Below are 7500 nucleotides of genomic sequence, written 5' to 3'. Positions count from 1 at the left end.
ACCGTGAGCCGTGGCCCGCAAGGGTACAAGCTTGCGTACGTCGGTGCATTCGTGGTGCACTGCTTCTGCGCGGTCGATCGTTTATGATGTCACGTTTGCCCCGGTTCCGCGCGCCGCCCGGCTCGAAGACTCCTGGACAGGTCCTTTCGGTCCACGTCATGGACAGTGCCAGGTGCGGAGTTTGACTGGGGCGGTACATCTCCAAAACGATAACGGAGGTGTCCAAAGGTCAGCTCAGTGTGGACAGAAACCACACGCTGAGCATAAGGACAAAAGCTGGCTTGATCCCAACGTTCAGTACACTTCGGGACAGCGAAAGCTTGGCCTTACGATCCTTTGGTTATAACGAGTTTTTAGCAGAGGTGTCAGAAAAGTTACCACAGGGATAACTGGCTTTTTTTTTTTAAACGGGTTTTATTTTGTTTCAAAATTAAACCCTCCCGCTCCCATTTTACCCGCGAGGGCTTACCCTGCAGGGGTTTCATGGCTTAATGGCCAACCTTTTGTCCGTGCGAAAAGCACCTTCCATGTTTATTTCTATTTCTAAATTCAACCGAAAAATTCACTCATTCCCTAAATAGGGCGCTTTCACGCTCGATGCGTCTGTTTTACGTGCATACCACGCCTAGCGGGAGGCAACTTCTGCCTCGACCACGGCGGCTTGTTCCGCGGCGTTCAGGCCACCGTCCGTGGCCTCGTTTTCCTCGTCGATTGCGCGGTTGCGCATACCAGATAGTCCGGCTGCAAAATCCGCGCGTTCTCGGCCGTCATCGTCATTGTTTATCGCCTGGCCGGACATCCCGAGAAGACGACGGTTTCGTCTCCTCTCCCTGAACCGCGCTTGACGCTCACGAAGCGCTGCACGTCGCTGAGCGGTCCGTGGTGAAGCTGGTGGGGTTGGGGAAGTCCAGCTCGACGTTCTTCCGCCGGCGTGCTGTTGCTGCTCGCCGGTTGGCGTTGCGTCGCTCGTTACGGGCCCGCCGCACTTCCGCGCGTTGGGCCTCCAGCTCTGCTGCGTCTTCGTCCTGACGCTCGATGACGTTAACAGCCAATGCTGCCCGCTCCTCGTCCCGCTCGCTGCAGTTGGGCCGTTATTCGCTTCGCGGCTTCGCAAATACGACTCCAGCTATCGGCGTCACGCAACAAGTGCCGCTGGAGGGTGTCCGGACAGACAGGGTCTGGACCTCCCTCGCCAGTAGCTCCTGTCGAACTGCCGCAAAGCGTGGGCACTCGAAGAAGGCGTGCTCCGCCGTCTCTGGGACGCCGACGCACAACTGGCAGTCTGGGGACGACGTGAATCCATTGTGGCACAAGTAGTCACGGAAAAATCCGTGTCCGGACAAAACCTGTGCCAGATGGAAAGTCATATCTCCATGTTTCCTAGACTGCCAGTCGCCGACCGATGGAATTACACGGTGCGTCCACCGCGTGTGCCGGCTAGCATCCTGTTGCAGTGCGTCGGCATCCCATTCCTCCTACCAGCAGTCGATGGTGTTCTGCCGCTCCGTCGCCCGGATGTCCTCCCTCGTTGCAGCACGGTCTGGGCAAGGAGTTGGTGAACCCGAGCATCCTCGTTGATGAGGTGGCATATCGGTACGAGTCCAGCGAGTAGGGTGGCCGTCTCATACCTGACGGTACGGAATGCCCGTGCCACCCTGATGGCTGCTTTCGCTGAACCCGTTGCAGCATCCGTCGGCACTCTCGCACCTGAGTTGCCTCAGCCCAGACGGGAGCAGCATACCGCAACACCGATTCTGCCACATACGCCAGCAGCCTTGACTTGGCCGTCCTGGGGCCGCTGTGGTTTGCATGAGGCGCGTTACAGCTGCCACCACGCGCGACGCCTTTTCGGAGACTTTCGTGACGTGATCTCGCCATTTCAGGTGATCTTGGAGCTGCACGCCCAAGTACCTGATGCTCCTAGAAGACTGGACTTCCACGTCACCGACGCGAAATGTCACCTGCGGCGGAGTCTTCTTGCTTGAGATCAGGACGGCTTCACAGGGATAACTGGCTTGTGGCCGCCAAGCGTTCATAGCGACGTGGCTTTTGATCCTTCGATGTCGGCTCTTCCTATCATTGTGAAGCAAAATTCACCAAGCGTAGGATTGTTCACCCTTTCAAGGGAACGTGAGCTGGGTTTAGACCGTCGTGAGACAGGTTAGTTTACCCTACTGGTGTGTGCTTATAGTCGCTATCTTAACGGAATTCCTGTGCGGTACGAGAGGAACCACAGGTACGGACCACTGGCTCAATACTAGTCCGACCGGACTTTGGTATGACGCTACGTCCGCTGGATTATGCCTGAACGCCTCTAAGGTCGTAGCCAATCCGAGCTGATAGCGCTTCTCAAACCCATTAGGTGTTCGGAAGCTAGCGGGCCTAACAACCCTCTGAGATCCGTTGGAGTCTGCGTCTGCAGCCCGGCGTCTCATCCCGCTATACCTAGGCCGCAATGAGTGGAGTTCGCTGCACGTGTTAGTACCGTAACTGGGAACGCCGTTGGCTTGAGCTCTGCCCAACGTGGATATACCTAGTTTCGACACCTATCAACCGCCCGCAAACGACGGGACTTCAGGCTGGGAGCTGCGAGTTGTAGAGATGCGTTCGCATCGATCCTCTCAGGCGACCATGCTTGGTGGTTTGTCCGTGTGCCCCTTCCTCGATGTGCGCAAGCTCGTCTTGGTCTGGGGACCACGTCGACACAGGGGGATACTCTTGTGAGAGCATGAGTGTACTAAGTTGAGTGTAGCAAGGGAACGCGTGCCCCTTCCTCGTTGGCGTAACTAACCATCTTGGTCTGGGGACCGTGGTACCGTGCTCTGGTGAAGCTTGGTGCGTGCTCCTTCCTTGTCAGACGAGTGACTTGACCTGGTCTGGAGACCGTTCCTTTATACTAGTGGACAAGAGTTGGCTACTTCCGTGTCAGACGAGTGACTTGACATAGGATGGAGAAGGACACTTAACACTAATGAGCTTGTCGGCGTGCCTCGTTCTCGACTTGATTGTCTTGATGTGAGGACCGTGCGGACCACACCAGTAAGCTTACACATGCTCGTTACAAGTTGTATAAGTTGACCCGTTTGGCCCGGTTGCCTTGCACATGATGGTGTTGACCATGTTCGGTTAACAGGTCGTGTGTCGAGGTGGTCGGCCTTGGTAGTAGGATGTCTTGTGCATGTGACGTGTTGACCTGGTTTGGTCGGTGTGTCGTCGTGTACGAGATGACCTACTTACCCGTTAGTTTTCCAAGTTGTATTATGTGTTGACTTAGTTGACGTGTCATGTGCTTGGATGATTAGCGTACGGGTCATGTATGGTGCGCTTGCTTCAGTTGAAGGGATGTACTAGTACAGTTGTGTTAATTGTTTATTTCACGATCTGGTCTTTTGGCTGGATCGTGAAAAAACACTAAGTCCCAAATCCTGAACTCGAGAAGAAAGCGCCAATGACAACGTTTTTGACTGGAGCTCCCTAGCATTCGGCTTTTTCTACTTTGAAGGGATGTACTGTTGTATGAATTGTTTATTCACGAACTGGTCGTTTGATTGGATCGTGAAAAAAAATCGCTCAGTCCCAAATCCTGAACTCGACAGGAAAGCGCTGATTGCAAACATTTTGACTGGAAGTCCCTTGAAAATGGCGTTTTCGTTATTGGCATTATGTGGCACGTTTATTGTGGCTAGAACATTAATTATTCACCAAATGGCACCAAAGCTTGGCAAAAGTCGCGAAACACTCCTATCTCGACGCACCAGCAATCGCAACTTGATGCAAAATAAATTGCACGAGCTAATGATACTTGTACCATGCACAGTACACCGTACCAAAATATACCCCTGAAAGTGTGCAATTTGGTGCTACCCTAGGGAATATGTATGGGGAAGCCTAGCTACGTGTGTCGCACGTTCCAAGTTGCATGGACGTCGAACAGAGGCATGCAAAAGCACCTATCTAGGGGAATTACTCTACGTTCTAGTAGCAAGTGCGATTTTCCAGTCCAGCACGGCAGTACGCCTGCACGCATACACTCCATGTACCAGAAATGTACCAACCTAGGCGTTGCTCAGTAGCTTTTAGCGGCACATAGAAAAAGTATTCGAGTTCAGATTTTTGGGACTTAGCGTATTTTTTAAAACTAATAACGAAAATTAAATTTTAAATCGGTAAACGGCTAGGAGTTGCTCAGTAGCTTTTGGCGGCACATAGAAAAAGTATTCGAGTTCAGATTTTTGGGACTTAGCGTATTTTTAAAACTAATAACGAAAATTAAATTATAAATCGGTAAACGGCTAGGAGTTGCTCAGTAGCTTTTTGCGCAACGTGGCAAAAGTATTCGAGTTCAGATTTCTTGGACGTAGCGTATTTTTCAATCATAATAAACCGAATCAAACATAACAATGATGAAACTTACACCATGTCCCAAGGTTGTGCACAAAACGTAACGATAAAGTGCTGGCGAAGTTAGAGGTGCACCAAAATTGTGTACCGATCGGGAAAGTACTCTACGTTCCTATGATTTGGGTGAAAAGTGTTGATTAACTGCTGGTAAGAATAGACAGTTGCTTATCATACACATCGCAAACGAACACCCCTTAGTGAGCATTAGCAAAAGTCAATGGCACAAAGCAATTGCAATACAAACTGATCAAGTACATTAAAGAACGCTAAGTACCAGGACTTCTTTCCAAGAATGGTGTCCGCGACGGGAGGGCAAGCGTCCTTCCCAGGTTTTCCTAGTAAACCTTGTATGGTAAACATACCCAAGCGTGTCTGTAAGCACGCAACGAAAGTCACGAACGGGCACATACCTAGGGAATGTACTCTACGTACTTGGACTTTTGTCCAAGAATGGTGTCCGCGACGGTCGGGCACTGCGACGCAATAACCAAATCCTAGGATTGTAACTTTAGTGTGCACAAACATAAACATTAACGCGTTCGCTCGGGCTGCGCCGTCCGTGTTGAACACAAATGTGGGTGATTATATGCGTGGAGGGACAAAAACATACGAGGAGGAGACAGTTTTCTGCACGATGTGCACAGAGCTCATTTCGTCGTCCCGGGCGAATGGAAAAACACAAACATCGCGAGTATCGTTCTAGGTTTCTGTCTATAAAAGGGCAGGCCAAAAGGTGACCGGTTGAGATAAGCATTTTAAGCATACAAACACTTTATTGGAACTTTTGATACAAAAACAAGGTACGTACATGTAGGTTGTACCAACATGGACATCTATGAACGCGTACGCTCGGGCTGCGCCCTCCGTCTTGTACTTTCCCTGATCGGTACACAGTTTTGGTGCACTGCTATTCCGACCGGCAACTTGTACCAACATATACATCCATGAACGCGTAAGTAGTGTACTTTCCCTGATCGGTACACACTGTTGGTGCACGGCATAAGAAAAGAGCTAAAATGGTCAAACTCAATCCATTTCAACAATAGATAGTCGATAGTAGCTGTGCCGATGAAGTAGGGCACGATGCAAGTTAATGTTGTTTAATGAATAACATGTCCGCCATACATTTCAGTACAAAATTGCTCGGTCAGACCTACAAAGTGCTATATCTCGAATACGAGGCGTCGGACTGGGGGTTGTAGAGCAATTTTAAGTTCGTCTAATGATTCTACATCCGATTCTGGATAGCGGTTTTTTGACCACTTTTCAATATTTTGTGACACCCCGAACCTAGGGGCAGCTCCTAGCTTTTTCAAAAATGTGCACCGAACGGGCCGGAGAGCTCGTGTGGCTCAAAACATGTTTTCGCTAAAACACCTCAAAACGTGTAAGGAACGCACCCTAGCTCTTGTTTTTCAAAAGTTATGGCCATTTAAAGTCAGACGGGTTTTGCTTCAAAATAGCAATTTTACCCGTCCCTATGGCCATGCTTTAAATTTCACGAAAATGCCAGGTCAGACCTAGGGCGGGCCATATCTTGAATACTAAACGTCGCAGACATTGGTCGTAGAACAATTTTAAGTTCGTCTAATGATTCTACATCCGATTCTGGATAGCGGTTTTTGACCACTTTTCAATATTTTGTGACACCCCGAACCTAGGGGCAGCTCCTAGCTTTTTCAAAAATGTGCACCGAACGGGCCGGAGAGCTCGTGTGGCTCAAAACATGTTTTCGCTAAAACACCTCAAAACGTGTAAGGAACGCACCCTAGCTCTTGTTTTCAAAAGTTATGGCCATTTAAAGTCAGACGGGTTTTGCTTCAAAATAGCAATTTTACCCGTCCCTATGGCCATGCTTTAAATTTTCACGAAAATGCCAGGTCAGACCTAGGGCGGGCCATATCTTGAATACTAAACGTCGCAGACATTGGTCGTAGAACAATTTTAAGTTCGTCTAATGATTCTACATCCGATTCTGGATAGCGGTTTTTGACCACTTTTCAATATTTTGTGACACCCCGAACCTAGGGGCAGCTCCTAGCTTTTTTCAAAAATGTGCACCGAACGGGCCGGAGAGCTCGTGTGGCTCAAAACATGTTTTCGCTAAAACACCTCAAAACGTGTAAGGAACGCAACCTAGCTCTTGTTTTTCAAAAGTTATGGCCATTTAAAGTCATACGGGTTTTGCTTCAAAATAGCTATTTTACCCGTCCCTATGGCCATGCTTTAAATTTTCACGAAAATGCAAGGTCAGACCTAGGGCGGGCCATATCTTGAATACTAAACGTCGCAGACATTGGTCGTAGAACAATTTTAAGTTCGTCTAATGATTCTACATCCGATTCTGGATAGCGGTTTTTGACCACTTTTCAATATTTTGTGACACCCCGAACCTAGGGGCAGCTCCTAGCTTTTTCAAAAATGTGCACCGAACGGGCCGGAGAGCTCGTGTGGCTCAAAACATGTTTTTCGCTAAAACACCTCAAAACGTGTAAGGAACGCACCTAGATGATGAAAAGTGCAATCAGAATGTCAATCGACAACTTTGTTGGGGGTACCATTTTACTCTACGGGCCAGTAGCTTAGGCGCGCCAACAGCGCTTTCCTTTCGGGTTCCCATTTTTTGCCCTCCTGGGATTATGATCATTTGTTCATTGCCTACTATAGGGAGGGTACCTTGCTACGAGGTCAAACATGAAGATTGCACCAAATCGTAGTTTTACCTCTATTTAGTCGTAGGAGCATGGTTTGCAGTGGCAGTGGGTCATTAAGCCCCGTTTGGGTCATACGTCCCCTCCGCGATAAAAATCGTCGTATGCCTATAGTCCGAACTAATGAAGCAAAAGTGGTGTCTGGTGGGCTCTGCCGATGATTTTAACCTATGATTTTGAGCTTCCACCCTATCAAAACGTTCCTGGAGCAGTACATCACGGGTCTACGGACCCAAAGACTTCATCGTGATGGTTTCTAGTAAAAAAGTTGTAACAGCTAAGGGTTTTGAATACGCGTATATTAACCATTGCTTGAAACTAAGCTTCGTTGTTTTTAAACTCTGCAAGACCAATCGAACTTCTTAGGGAAACCCGAAGGATTCACGCT

At 49.0% G+C, this 7500-nt stretch overlaps 1 pseudogene; it reads left to right on the top strand.

Moving 5' to 3' along the window:
- LOC120907334 overlaps nucleotides 1-2647 on the top strand; it is a 5682-nt pseudogene extending 3035 nt beyond the window's left edge.
- Nucleotides 2648-7500: the final 4853 nt, after the last annotated feature.

Source organism: Anopheles arabiensis (genome assembly GCF_016920715.1).
Source record: "Anopheles arabiensis isolate DONGOLA chromosome X unlocalized genomic scaffold, AaraD3 X_pericentromeric_contig0003, whole genome shotgun sequence".
In the NCBI taxonomy this organism is placed as follows: domain Eukaryota; kingdom Metazoa; phylum Arthropoda; class Insecta; order Diptera; family Culicidae; genus Anopheles; species Anopheles arabiensis.
This window is presented reverse-complemented; position numbering and strand designations above follow the sequence as displayed.